Genomic DNA, 15,203 nt, shown 5'->3' on the forward strand with positions numbered 1-15,203 from the left:
GCAACAGAAAGCTGGCATTCAATAAGTTTTGAAGTGCAGTGTGGCCTTGTCCTTCCGTCCTCCCCTCCTCCACCACCCCTCATCCCGGTGCTTCCCTCATCCCCCACCCCTCCCGGGCTACCTTGGCAGTTATCCCCCCATTTGTGTGACGAATTCATAAAGAATGCATGATTTTGAAACAACAATGACTTTATTGCCTCTGCAAGCGGTGATCAAAGGGGGGAGGGGAGGGCGGTTGGCTTACAGGGAAGTAGAGTCAACCAAGGGGGCGGGTTTTCATCAAGAAACAAACAGAATTTTCATACTGTAGCCCAGTCAGCCATGAAACTGGTTTTCAAAGCTTCTCTGATGCGCGGTGTGACCTGCTGTACTCTTCTAACCGCCCTGGGGTCTGGCTGCGTGTAATCAGTGGCCTGACGATTTGCCTCAACTTCCCACCCTGCCATAAATGTCTCTCCCTTACTCTCACAGATACTGTGGAGCACACAGCAAGCAGTAATAATAATGGGAATATTGGTTTCGCTGAGGTCTAACCGAGTCAGTAAACTGCTCCAGTGCGCTTTTAAACGTCCAAATGCACAGTCTACCACCATTCTGCACTTGCTTAGCCTATAGTTGAACTGCTCCTGACTACTGTCCAGGCTGTCTGTGTATGGCTTCATGAGCCATGTCATTAAGGGTAGGCTGGGTCCCCAAGGATACATATAGGCATTTCAACATCCCCAACAGTTATTTTCTGGTCTGGAAAGTAAGTCCCTTGCTGCAGCCGTTCCCACAGACCAGAGTTCCTAAAGATGCGAACATCATGTACCTTTCCCAGTCATCCCACGTTGATGTTGGTGAAACGTCCCTTGTGATCCACCAGTGCTTGCAGCAGCACTGAAAAGTACCCCTTTCAGTTTATGTACTGGCTGTCTTGGTGCTCCGGTCCCAAGACAGGGATATGCGCTCCGTCTATGGCCCCACCACCGTTAGGGAATCCCACTGCAGCAAAGCCATCCACTATGACCTGCACATTTCCCGGAGTCACTACCCTTGATAGCAGCAGGTCAGTGATTGCGTTGGCTACTTGCATCACAGCAGCCCCAACAGTAGATCTGCCCACTCCAAATTGATTCCCGACTGACCGGTAGCTGTCTGGCGTTGCAAGCTTCCAGAGGGCTATCGCCACTCGCTTGTGAACTGTGAGGGCTGCTCTCATCTTGGTATTCTAGCGCTTCAGGTCAGGGGAAAGCAAGTCACAAAGTTCCATGAAACTGCCCTTACGCATACAAAATTTCGTAGCCATTGGGTATCGTACTTTGAGAGAAGTCAGTGTCCATGTCCTTATCACTCTCCTCACCGCGCTGCCTTCGCCTCCTCGCCTGCTTTTGCAGGTTCTGGTTCTGCATATACCGCATGATAATGCGCGTGGTGTTTAGAGCAGTCACAACTGCTGCGGTGATCTGAGCGAGCTCCATGCTTGCTGTGGTATGGTGTGAGCAAGAGAGCAAAGTGGCAGCGGAAGCGGCGGGTGGATGACGATGCTGTCAGCAATATGGCATCCGCACGGAAAAAGGCATGAAATGATTGTTGGCCGTTGCTTTCACAGAGGGAGGGAGGGGTAGACTGGCAGCAGACAGTGCTGTTGGATGGGAGAGCTATCCCTCTGCCAATATTCCACGCAGGACTGAATCTTCATTAGACAAAACTTAAAGAAGAGAATGACCTGAGTCACTCCCATTTATGTGCAGGCACCCCCGACAGACCTCACCGAGATCTGCCAGGAACACCCATGTCTGCCCAGGCGCCCCGACCAATCTGACCAAGGCCGGCCAGGGCACCCAGGAGATAACAAGGATGGCTACCAGTCATACTGCACTATCTGCTGCCACAAAGCAAATGAGCTGCTGCTGTGTAGCAATGCAGTCCCATGTCTGCCAGCACCCAGGAGATGTACGGTGACAGTGAGCTGAGCGTGCTCTATGCTTGCTGTGGTATGGCATCTGCACGGGTAACCCATGAAAAAAGGCGCAAAACAATTGTCTGCCATTGCTTTCATAGAGGGAGGAAGGGAATGGGGGCCTGACGACATATACCCAGAACCTCCCACAACAATGTTTTTTGCCCCATCAGGCATTGGGATCTCAACCCAGAATTCCAATGGGCGGAGGAGACTGCGGGAACTGTGGGATAGCTACCCACAGTGCAACACTCCAGAAGTCAACGCTAGCCTTGGTACTGTGGATGCACTCCGCCGACTTAATGGTCTTAATGGTTTTAGGTGGGGACATACACAATCGACTATATAAAATCACTTTCTAAAAATTTGACTTCTATAAATTCAACCTAATTTCGTAGTGTAGACACACCCTTAGGAAGGAGTAATGTACTGGGACATCCCTAAGAGACACCTCAGGCAGACATCAAAGATGTCAAAGTCAAGGTTGTGTGGCTGTGTTTTGTGAGAATCACCACCTTAACTGTACATTTCCTGGATCTCTGACATTTATATTGTGAGGTTTCAGAGTAGCAGCCGTGCTAGTCTGTATTCGCAAAAAGAAAAGGAGTACTTGTGGCACCTTAGAGACTAACCAATTTATTTGAGCATAAGCTTTCATGAACTTCAGCTCACTTCATCGGATAAATTCAGTGGAAAATACAGTGGGGAGATTTATATACACACAGAACATGAAAAAATGGGTGTTACCATACACACTGTAACAAGAGTGATCACTTAAGGTGAGCTGTTACCAGCAGGAGAGTGGGAGGGGGGGAACCTTTTGTAGTGATAATCAAGGTAGGCCATTTCCAGCAGTTGACAAGAACGTCTGAGGAACAGTGGAGGGTCAGGGGGAATAAACATGGGGAAATAGTTTTACTTTGTGTAATGACACTTCCACTCCCAGTCTCTATTCAAGCCTAAGTTAATTGTATCCAGTTTGCAAATTAATTCCAATTCAGCAATCTCTCGTTGGAGTCTGGTTTTGAAGTTTTTTTGTTGAAGAATTGCAACTTTTAGGTCTGTAATCGAGTGACCAAAGAGATTGAAGTGCTCTCCAACTGGTCTTTGAATGTTATAATTCTTGACATCTGATTTGTGTCCATTTATTCTTTTACGTAGAGACTGTCCAGTTTGACCAATGTACATGGCAGAGGGGCACTGCTGGCACATGATGGCATATATCACATTGGTAGATGTGCAGGTGGTTTTTCTTCTTATCATAGAAAGATAAGGTCCCTTCCAACCCTAAGAGATTATCTAGTCCATCCCCCATCCCCTTGTGCTGAGGAAGGATCAAGTTAACCTAGCCCTGGTCTACACTAGGACTTTAGGTCGAATTTAGCAGCGTTAAATCGATTTAAACCTGCACCCGTCCACACAGTGAAGCCCTTTAATTCGACTTAAAGGGCTCTTAAAATCGATTTCCTTACTCCACCCCTGACAAGTGGATTAGCGCTTAAATCGACGTTCCCAGCTCGAATTTGGGGTACTGTGGACACAATTCGATGTTATTGGCCTCCGGGAGCTATCCCAGAGTGCTCCATTCTGACCGCTCTGGACAGCACTCTCAACTCAGATGCACTGGCCAGGTAGACAGGAAAAGAACCGCGAACTTTTGAATCTCATTTCCTGTTTGGCCAGCGTGGCAAGCTGCAGGTGACCATGCAGAGCTCATCAGCAGAGGTGACCATGATGGAGTCCCAGAATCGCAAAAGAGCTCCAGCATGGACCGAACGGGAGGTACGGGATCTGATCGCTGTTTGGGGAGAGGAATCCGTGCTATCAGAACTCCGTTCCAGTTTTCGAAATGCCAAAACCTTTGTGAAAATCTCCCAGGGCATGAAGGACAGAGGCCATAACAGGGACCCGAAGCAGTGCCGCGTGAAACTGAAGGAGCTGAGGCAAGCCTACCAGAAAACCAGAGAGGCGAACAGCCGCTCTGGGTCAGAGCCCCAAACATGCCGCTTCTATGATGAGCTGCATGCCATTTTAGGGGGTTCAGCCACCACTACCCCAGCCGTGTTGTTTGACTCCTTCAATGGAGATGGAGGCAATACGGAAGCAGGTTTTGGGGACGAAGAAGATGAGGAGGAGGAGGAGGTTGTAGATGGCTCACAGCAAGCAAGCGGAGAAACCGGTTTTCCCGACAGCCAGGAACTGTTTCTCACCCTGGACCTGGAGCCAGTACCCCCCGAAACCACCCAAGGCTGCCTCCTGGACCCAGCAGGCGGAGAAGGGACCTCTGGTGAGTGTACCTTTTAAAATGCTATACATGGTTTAAAAGCAAGCATGTGAAAGGATTACTTTGCCCTGGCATTTGCGGTTCTCCTAGATGTAGTCCTAAAGCCTTTGCAAAAGGTTTCTGGGGAGGGCAGCCTTATTGCGTCCTTCATGGTAGGACACTTTACCACTCCAGGCCAGTAACACATACTCGGGAATCACTGTAGAACAAAGCATTGCAGTGTATGTTTGCTGGCATTCAACCAAAATCCGTTCTTTCTCTCTCTGTGTTATCCTCAGGAGAGTGAGATATAATTCATGGTCACCTGGTTGAAATAGGGTGCTTTTCTTCAGGGACACATTCCTGCTGGGCTGTTTGCCTGTGGCTGAACAGAAATGTTCCCCGCTGTTAGCCACGGGGAGGGGGGAGGGTTGAGGGGGTAGTCACGCGGTGGGAGGAGGCAAAATGCGACCTTGTAACGAAAGCACATGTGCTATGTATGTAATGTTAACAGCAAGGTTTACCCTGAAAGAGTGTAGCCACTGTTTTATAAAATGTGTCTTTTTAAATACCGCTGTCCCTTTTTTTTTCTCCACCAGCTGGATGTGTTTCAATGATCACAGGATCTTCTCCTTCCCAGAGGCTAGTGAAGCTTAGAAAGAAAAAAAAACGCACTCGAGATGAAATGTTCTCCGAGCTAATGCTGTCCTCCCACACTGACAGAGCACAGACGAATGCGTGGAGGCAAATAATGTCAGAGTGCAGGAAAGCACAAAATGACCGGGAGGAGAGGTGGAGAGCTGAAGAGAGTAAGTGGCGGGCAGAAGACAGGGCTGAAGCTCAAATGTCGCGGCAGCGTGATGACAGAAGGCAGGATTCAATGCTGAGGCTGCTGCAGGACCAAACCAGAATGCTCCAGTGTATGGTTGAGCTGCAGCAAAGGCAGCTGGAGCACAGACTGCCACTGCTGCCCCTCTGTAACCAACCGCCCTCCTCCCCAAGTTCCATAGCCTCCACACCCAGACGCCCAAGAACGCGGTGGGGGGGCCTCCGGCCAACCAGCGACTCCACAACAGAGGATTCCCCAAAAAAAAGAAGGCTGTCATTCAATAAATTTTAAAGTTGTAAACTTTTAAAGTGCTGTGCTTAATGTGCTGTGTGGCATTTTCCTTCCCTCCTCCACCACCCCTCCTGGGATACCTTGGTAGTCATCCCCCTATTTGTGTGATGAATGAATAACGAATGCATGACTGTGAAGCAGCAATGACTTTATTGCCTCTGCAAGCGGTGATTAAAGGGAGGAGGGGAGGGTGGTTAGCTTACAGGGAAGTAGAGTGAACCAAGGGGCGGGGGGTTTCATCAGGGAGAAACAAACAGAACTTTCACACTGTAGCCTGGCCAGTCATGAAACTGGTTTTCAAAGCTTCTCTGATGCGTGCCGCGCCCTCCTGAGCTCTTCTAACCGCCCTGGTGTCTGGCTGCGCGTAACCAGCAGCCAGGCGATTTGCCTCAATCTCCCACCCCGCCATAAACGTCTCCCCCTTACTCTCACAGATATTGTGGAGCACACAGCAAGCTCCACAGGCCAGTCAGCCTCACCTCAGTTCCTGGAAAAATCATGGAGCAGGTCCTCAAAGAATCAATCCTGAAGCACTTGCATGAGAGGAAAGTGATCAGGAACAGCCAGCATGGATTCACCAAGGGAAGGTCATGCCTGACTAATCTAATCACCTTTTATGATGAGATTACTGGTTCTGTGGATGAAGGGAAAGCAGTGGATGTATTGTTTCTTGACTTTAGCAAAGCTTTTGACACGGTCTCCCATAGTATTCTTGTCACCAAGTTAAGGAAGTATGGGCTGGATGAATGCACTATAAGGTGGGTAGAAAGCTGGCTAGATTGTCGGGCTCAACGGGTAGTGATCAATGGCTCCATGTCTAGTTGGCAGCCGGTATCAAGTGGAGTGCCCCAAGGGTCGGTCCTGGGGCCGGTTTTATTCAATATCTTCATAAATGATCTGGAGGATGGTGTGGATTGCACTCTCAGCAAATTTGCGGATGATACTAAACTGGGAGGAGTGGTAGATACGCTGGAGGGGAGGGATAGGATACAGAAGGACCTAGACCAATTGGAAGATTGGGCCAAAAGGAATCTGATGAGGTTCAATAAGGATAAGTGCAGGGTCCTGCACTTAGGACGGAAGAACCCAATGCACAGCTACAGACTAGGGACCGAATGGCTAGGCAGCAGTTCTGCGGAAAAGGACCTAGGGGTGACAGTGGACGAGAAGCTGGATATGAGTCAGCAGTGTGCCCTTGTTGCCAAGAAGGCCAATGGCATTTTGGGATGTATAAGTAGGGGCATAGCGAGCAGATCGAGGGACGTGATCGTTCCCCTCTATTCGACATTGGTGAGGCCTCATCTGGAGTACTGTGTCCAGTTTTGGGCCCCACACTTCAAGAAGGATGTGGATAAATTGGAGAGAGTCCAGCGAAGGGCAACAAAAATGATTAGGGGACTGGAACACATGAGTTATGAGGAGAGGCTGAGGGAGCTGGGATTGTTTAGCCTGCAGAAGAGAAGAATGAGGGGGGATTTGATAGCTGCTTTCAACTACCTGAAAGGGGGTTCCAAAGAGGATGGCTCTAGACTGTTCTCAATGGTAGCAGATGACAGAACGAGGAGTAATGGTCTCAAGTTGCAGTGGGGGAGGTTTAGATTGGATATTAGGAAAAACTTTTTCACTAAGAGGGTGGTGAAACACTGGAATGCGTTACCTAGGGAGGTGGTAGAATCTCCTTCCTTAGAGGTTTTTAAGGTCAGGCTTGACAAAGCCCTGGCTGGGATGATTTAACTGGGAATTGGTCCTGCTTTGAGCAGGGGGTTGGACTAGATGACCTTCTGGGGTCCCTTCCAACCCTGATATTCTATGATTCTAAGCAGTAATAACAGTGGGAATATTGGTTTCGCTGAGGTCTAAGCGAGTCAGTAAACTGCGCCAGCGCGCCTTTAAACGTCCAAATGCACATTCTACCACCATTCTGCACTTGCTCAGCCTGTAGTTGAACAGCTCCTGACCACTGTCCAGGGTGCCTGTGTACGGCTTCATGAGCCATGGCATTAAGGGGTAGGCTGGGTCCCCAAGGATACATATAGGCATTTCAACATCCCCAACAGTTATTTTCTGGTCTGGGAATAAAGTCCCTTCCTGCAGCTTTTGAAACAGACCAGAGTTCCTGAAGATGCGAGCGTCATGCACCTTTCCCGGCCATCCCACGTTGATGTTGGTGAAACGTCCCTTGTGATCCACCAGAGCTTGCAGCACTATCGAAAAGTACCCCTTGCGGTTTATGTACTCGCCGGCTTGGTGCTCTGATGCCAAGATAGGGATATGGGTTCCGTCTATAGCCCCACCACAGTTAGGGAATCCCATTACAGCAAAGCCATCCACTATGACCTGCACATTTCCCAGGGTCACTACCCTTGATATCAGCAGATCTTTGATTGCATGAGCTACTTGCATCACAGCAGCCCCCACAGTAGATTTGCCCACTCCAAATTGATTCCCAACTGACCGGTAGCTGTCTGGCGTTGCAAGCTTCCACAGGGCTATCGCCACTCGCTTCTCAACTGTGAGGGCTGCTCTCATCCTGGTATTCATGCGCTTCAGGGCAGGGGAAAGCAAGTCACAAAGTTCCATGAAAGTGCCCTTACGCATGCGAAAGTTTCGCAGCCACTGGGAATCGTCCCAGACCTGCAACACTATGCGGTCCCACCAGTCTGTGCTTGTTTCCCGAGCCCAGAATCGGCGTTCCACAGCATGAACCTGCCCCATTAGCACCATGATGCATGCATTGTCAGGGCCCATGCTTTCAGAGAAATCTGTGTCCATGTCCTGATCACTCACGGGACCGCGCTGACGTCGCCTCCTCGCCCGGTATCGCGTTGCCATGTTCTGGTGCTGCATATATTGCTGGATAATGCGTGTGGTGTTTAATGTGCTCCTAATTGCCAAAATGAGCTCAGCGGCCTCTATGCTTGCCTTGGTATGGCGTCCGCACAGAAAGAAGGCGCGGAACGATTGTCTGCCGTTGCTCTGATGGAGTGAGGGGCGACTGACGACACGGCTTACAGGGTTGGCTTCAGGGAGCTAAAATCAACAAAGGGTGTGCCTGTACATCAAGGAGTATTTCAGGCAGGACTGCACGGAGGGTTCCAATAAGAAATGGTGCACCAAAGTTATCGTTCTTATTGGAACAAGGAGGTTAGCCTGGCCTCTGATTGATACATGGCTAGATTAACCTCGCTGCGCCTTCTCTGTGACTGACTGCAGTGTGATCTAGACAGGGGAGGAGGAAAATGAGTCCAAAACAAATCTGGTCTATGTCTTGTTCTGACCCACTCCATCGATCCTTTACATCTTTGGCTGGCAGCAGACAAAAAAGGCGCGAAATGATTGTCTGCCCTTGCTTTCAGGGGGGGAGGGAGGGTGGGAATGGGGTCCTGACGACATGTACCCAGAACCACCTGCGACAATGTTTTTTGCCGCATCAGGCATTGGGATATCAACCCAGAATTCCAATGGGCAGCGGAGACTGCGGGAACTGTGGGATAGCTACCCACAGTGCAACGCTCCAGAAGTCGACGCTTGCCTCGGTACTGTGGAAGCGCTCCGCCGAGTTAATGCACTTAATGCACTTTAGAGCATTTTCTGTGGGGACACACACACTCGAATATATAAAACCGATTTCAAAAAAAACGACTTCTATAAATTCGACCTAATTTCGTAGTGTAGACATACCCCTAGACTGTCCCTGGCAGGTATTTCTCCAACATGTCTTTAAAAACCTCCAGTGATGTAGATTCCACAACCTCCCTTGGAAACCTAGTAAAGAGCTTAACTACCCCTAGCGTTAAAACAATTTTCTTAATGTCTAACCTAAATCTCCCTTACTACAGATTAAGCCCATTAATTCTTGTCCTACCTTCCACAGACATGGAGAACAACTGATTATCGTCTTCTTTATAACAGCTCTTAATATTTGAAGACTTAGCAGGTCACCCCTCAATCTTCTTTTCTCAAGACTAAACAAGACCAGTTTTTTTAACCTTTCCCCATAGGTCACTATAATAGGCTATACCTCTCTAGCATCTTCCTTGGGGAGAGGGTGGATACTGCTACAGCCTCAGATTCTAGGTCAGAGCCCTCCCACGGTGCTATTCAGGACGTCTGGCCCCCTTACTGGGGAAGCTAAAGTAGTCCAAACAGTCTATATGCTTCCATAGCCCTCGAAAGTCAGTCCTAAGCCTTCAGGAAACCAAAGAGAAAAACAGAGAAGGGAAAAGTACCAATCCTTCTTCTTTCTGAAAGGGCCTGGGCAGGCAAGGCTCTCAAGGCATTTCCCCAGTCAGCAACCCATAAGAATGCTCCTAATATGGGTCACACCAAGGGTCCATCTAGCCAAGTATCCTGTCTTTTAACAGTGGTCAGTGCCAGATGCGTCAGAAGGAATGAACAGAACAGGGCATTTTCTGAGTGATCCAACCCCTTTCACTCAGTCCCAGCATCTGGCAGTCAGAGGCTTAGGGACACCCAGAGAATGGGATTGTGTCCCTGACCATTGTGGCTAATAGCAATCAATGGAACTATCCTCCATGAATTTATCTAATTCTTTTTTTAACCCAGTTACACCCCTGGCCTTCACAAAATCCCCTGGCTGACTGTGTTTTGTCTGAAGTACTTCCTTTTCTTTGTTTTAAACCTGCTGCCTATTAAGGAACAGGGCTCACCCAATGAAATTATGTTATACGAAGGGGTAAATAACACTTCCATGTCCGCAGGTTCAGCCGATCGCAGCTCCCACTGGCGGCGGTTCGCCCCCATTGGCCTGGAGTGGCGAACCGCGGCCAGTGAGAGCTGCAATCGACTGAACCTGTGGACGCGGCAGGTAAACAAATCGGCCCGGCCCAGCCCACCAGGGGGCTTACCTTGGTGGACTGCAGGCTAAAGGTTGCCAATCCCTGACTTAGACTTACCCAACCACAGTATAAGGGCTAATGCTAGTAAAGTGCTTTGAATATGCTAACCATTCAAATGTTAATCATTAGTAAGCAAATTTCCCTCCTATTTTGCCAATAACTTCATAGTAGAATAATTTTAAAGGGTACATTTACTTGTCATTGTTATGTTGTTGCTTTACTTTTTGCATTTCTCCCAAGACAAGGAAATATCAGTGAAGACCATTTCTCTTTTGTTTATAGTTGATTTCCTTTTCCCATTGCTGCACTATATATGAGTTGTCCTTACACATATATTGCAGTGGATTGCTTATTTGTCTCCATGGGAATTCTTTCTTTAATTCATAGAAACATTTATACCAGTGATATTCAGACTACGGCTCACAAGCCACAAATGGCTCTTTAATGTGTCTCCTGGCGCTCTCTGCAGAACATGATATTAAAACACTATGTGATTTAATTATTAACCAGCCAAGACGCTTTTATTATGTTGTTAACCAATTATATTATCAGCTTGCACTCAGTTACTAACTTATATACTGTGAGAATAATTTTATATATAAAGATTTCCCTTGTGTTTAAATATGAATAATACTACAGTAAATGAAACAATGAAGTCACCCAAAAGAGCCATAGTGTAATGTTGATGGCTAATTTGGCTTCTGAACCACTGAGGTCTGAGCATCACTGATTTATACTATTCTTGGGTTTTGAAGGAACTTAGTTTTCAGAGAGTCTAAACTCTGCACCAAATCTGAGGCGACAGCTTCCTCTAAATACACACCCCGTCGCTTTTCTGAAGTCAGACTGACAGCCCACTCACTTCACACCCCAAACTCCTGATGAGACACCGCAATGCAAAGCCACCGCAAATTCACAGCTGGGGCTGATCCCAGTACACACGCACGCACGCACACACACCCCGGGGGGTGGCGCTAAGCCCCAAACTACTTCACAACTCCAAAGCAGGTGCTCAGAGAGGCGCCTCTCCATTTGCACGCTAGAAATCCAGAGCGACGCAAACAGGGCTTCGCAGGCACGCCGCAGCTGCCAGCGCGCACAGCGCGGCGCGGGCTCGTTACCGCAGCCGCTCGCGCGAGGGGAGCGCGGCCGGCCGGCAACGGGCCTCGCGCTGGAGCTTCGGCCCCGGCTCCGGGAGCTTTTACGTGCTTGGCCCGTGCAAGGGCGGCATGGGGCGGGAGCGGTATTGCCGAGAGGGGGCCGGTATTACTGCCCCCCCCGCCCCGCCCCGCTTTCTGCCCTGGGCCCCGTTGTTTCGCTCGCGGGAAGGGCAGGTCGCTCCTTGGAGCCGGGCCACGGGGCGGTGACCCGTGACGGGCCCAGTCCCCAGCCGGGCCGGTTCTGGGAAGCTCCGGGACTGTGACCGCCCCCCCGCCCCCGGCTACCGCCTCAGATCCCCCGGGGGCGGGGGAGGGGGGCGCGGACCGGGCCGCTCCTCACCTGCCTCCGCCGCGGTGCCAGTACCAGCCCGCATCCCGTGCCGCCGACCATAGAGACGACGGCAGAGCGGCCGCCTCCCACCACCGAGACCCCGGCGGAGGGATAGAGCGACCCCGCCCCCCAACCACACCCGGGGGGGGCCCCCTCTGCGCTCCCTTCCCCCGCCCTTGCCTCGTGGGGCTGGAACCCCCGTTCCGCACGCGCCACCCCCGCCATCCTCTGCCCCGCGCGCGGGGCCGGGCTGGGCCCCTCCCACCCCCCGCCGCTCTGTGGGACGGAGGGGGGGTTAACCCCGCCCGTAGCCCCGGGAAGGTGTCAAGGCCCCTGTCCCGCCCCACAGCCCCCCCCCCCCCCGGGCACCGTCTGAACGGGCTCCGTGGCAGGGTTGCTTCTGGCTGCCTGCGGTGCGGGCCTGCGCTCCCCCGGGGCCAGCCTCCCCCAGGGGCCACAATCCCAGAGGTTGTCACGGTGCCCGCTAAAGCATGCAAAGAAGCGTGGCGCCCCGTAGCCTGATCGCGTCCCTGAAATTATCCAGTCGGCGGCACCCATTAGGAATTATTTGGCCAAACAATTCTTTGTCTCCCCAGACTTGAATTTTAATCAAATAATAGTTGATAATAATAGCCCTGTTGTCATCATCAAGCTACCACCATTGCATCACTGCCACCAATTCAAGCAAAGCAGACTTTATTAAAATGGTTATCGTTTTCTGATCATAGCTAAATAAGGCCCCAACCTTGCAAAGGTTTATACATGTGTTTAACTTTACTCAGGTGAGTAGTCCCATTAGGTGACCCACTGCAGCCCAAGGGCCAAAGAATTGCCACATGTTCTCAGAGGAATCCATTATGTTTTGCAATTTATATATTTTTTTTTTTTGTCCCTCACTGAATTAGTTAAACTTGGCAGCTATTCTGATTTATTGTACTGTGATTCCTCTCTCAATATTGTTATCTTGGCTGGTTATTTACATTGTATTAAGGAAAGTGGGGGCCCCTTACTGAATGAGGGAGGCAACCCAGTGCCAGAGGATGGGGAAAAAGCTAATGTACTCTGCTTTTTTTGCCTCTGTCTTCACGAACAAGGTCGGCTCCCAGACTACTGCACTGGGCAGTACAGCATGGGGAGGAGGCGACCAGCCCTCTGTGGAGAAAGAAGTGGTTTGGGACTAATTAGAAAAGCTGGACGAGCACAAGTCCATGGGGTCGGATGCGCTGCATCCAAGAGTGCTAAAGGAGTTGGCGGATGTGATTGCAGAGCCATTGGTCATTATCTTTGACAACTCATGGTGATCGGGGGAAGTCCCAGACAACTGGAAAAAGGCTAATGTAGTGCCCATCTTTAAAAAAGGGAAGGAGGAGGATTCGGGGAACTACGGGCCCGTCAGCCTCACCTCAGTCCCTGGAAAAATCATGGAGCAGGTCCTCAAGGAATCAATTCTGAAGCACTTAGAGGAGAGGAAAGTGATCAGGAACAGTCAGCATGGATTCACTAAGGGCAAGTCATGCCTGACTAATTAATTGCCTTCTACGACGAGATAACTGGCTCTGTGGATGAGGGAAAAGCAGTGGACATGTTGTTCCTTGACTTTAGCAAAGCTTTTTACAGTCTCCCACAGTAATTCTTGCCAGCAAGTTAAAGAAGTATGGGCTGGATGAATGGACTATAAGGTGAATAGAAAGTTGGCTAGATCGTCAGGCTCAATAGGTAGTGATCAATGGCTCCATGTCTAGTTGGCAGCCAGTATCAAGTGGAGTGCCCCAAGGGTCGGTCCTCAGGCTGATTTTGTTCAATATCTTCATAAATGATCTGGAGGATGGTGTGGACAGTACCCTCAGCAAGTTTGCAGATGACACTATACTGGGAGGAGAGGTAGATACGCTGGAGGGTAGTGATAGGACACAGAGGGACCTAGACAAATTAGAGGATTGGGCCAAAAGAAATCTGATGAGGTTCAACAAGGACAAGTGCAGAGTCCTGTACTTAGGACAGAAGAATCCCATGCACCGCTACAGACTAGGGACCAAATGGCTAGGCAGCACTTCTGCAGAAAAGGACCTAGGGGTTACAGTGGACAAGAAGCTGGATATGAGTCAACAGTGTGCCCTTTTTGCCAAGAAGGCCAATGGAATTTTGGGATGTATAAGTAGGGGCATTGCCAGCAGAACGAGGGACGTGATCGTTCCCCTCTATTCGACATTGGTGAGGCCTCATCTGGAGTAGTATATCCAGTTTTGGGCCCCACACTACAAGAAGGATGTGGAAAAATTGGAAAGAGTCCAGCGGAGGGCAACAAAAATGATTAGGGGCCTGGAACACATGACTTATGAGGAGAGGCTGCGGGAACTGGGATTGTTTAGTCTGCGGAAAAGAAGAATGAGGGGGGATTTGATAGCTGCTTTCAAGTACCTGAGAGGGGGTTCCAAAGAGGGTGGATCTAGACTGTTCTCAGTGGTAGCAGATGACAGAACAAGGAGTAATGGTCTCAAGTTGCAGTGGGGGCGGTTTAGGTTGGATATTAGGAAAAACTTTCACTAGGAGGGTGGTGAAACACTGGAATGAGTCACCTAGGGAGGTGGTAGAATCTCCTTCTTTAGAAGTTTTTAAGGTCAGGCTTGACAAAGCCCTGGCTGGGATGATTTAGTTGGGGATTGGTCCTGCTTTGAGCAGGGGGTTGGACTAGATGACCTCCTGAGGTCCCTTCCAACCCTGATATTCTATGATTCTATTTGTTTTGGAAACATTTAATAATTCAGAGGTATAAATTGAAGCCATATAGGTGTGGTCAGTATCTGAATGCCTAATAAGGCTTCAGTTTTTCTTGACTGCAGTCCCAGATATTATGCATGTTTTTATGGTTCCAGCACATGTGGAGAATATCTACCCCATTAGCTATGCATCCGGCAGAGTTCTGAGTGCTGCTGACCTCTGATTTTGCACTGAGTGTACAGTACATTGTGTTTACTAATAAAAGTTATAAATACCTTTTAGAACACTGCCCTCAAAATGAGAGCATTTAAGATGTTTAAAATTTTTAAGTGACATAAAATTAGTGCTGTTCAGCAGATGTTTTGAAAATTTAAGAAATCATAGAACTAAGACACTTGCTTCCCAAACATCAATGTTTGCTAAAGGGAGATGGACTTTCTGCTTCTTTAGTTTTAATCAAAATCAAGGAAAGATCTTTTGTTTCTGGAACCATATGGTAGTAAAGGATAAAACAACAAGATGTGTGTGTGTGTGTGTGGATTCACTGACAGATTTTAAAAAAAAACAAAACAATCTAGTATTTCCAACTTCCGGTACATTTTAACATTTAAGATTGAAGAATTTTCAAAATCAAATTTAGGTTTATGAGTGTTAATTATAGGTTTCAGAGTAACAGCCGTGTTAGTCTGTATTCGCAAAAAGAAAAGGAGTACTTGTGGCACCTTAGAGACTAACCAATTTATTTGAGCACAAGCTTTTGTGAGCTACAGCTCACTTCATCGGATGCATACTGTGGAAAATACAGATGAT

At 49.1% G+C, this 15,203-nt stretch overlaps 1 protein-coding gene across 3 annotated transcripts in view; it reads right to left on the reverse strand.

The window, feature by feature from the left end:
• The window catches only part of B4GALT4 (beta-1,4-galactosyltransferase 4), a 103,319-nt gene extending 91,528 nt beyond the window's left edge, over positions 1-11,791 (reverse strand). For 2 of the 3 annotated variants that reach the window (XM_073309012.1, XM_073309031.1), the window contains exon 1: positions 11,685-11,791. The gene's annotated coding sequence lies outside the window, so the exon portion shown is untranslated. The remainder of the gene's footprint in view (positions 1-11,684) is intronic. The other variant, XM_073309023.1, reaches the window with a different exon arrangement.
• Between the last annotated feature and the right edge of the window lie 3,412 nt (positions 11,792-15,203).

The sequence above is a fragment of the Lepidochelys kempii genome, chromosome 1, assembly GCF_965140265.1.
Source record: "Lepidochelys kempii isolate rLepKem1 chromosome 1, rLepKem1.hap2, whole genome shotgun sequence".
Taxonomy (NCBI): Eukaryota; Metazoa; Chordata; order Testudines; family Cheloniidae; genus Lepidochelys; species Lepidochelys kempii.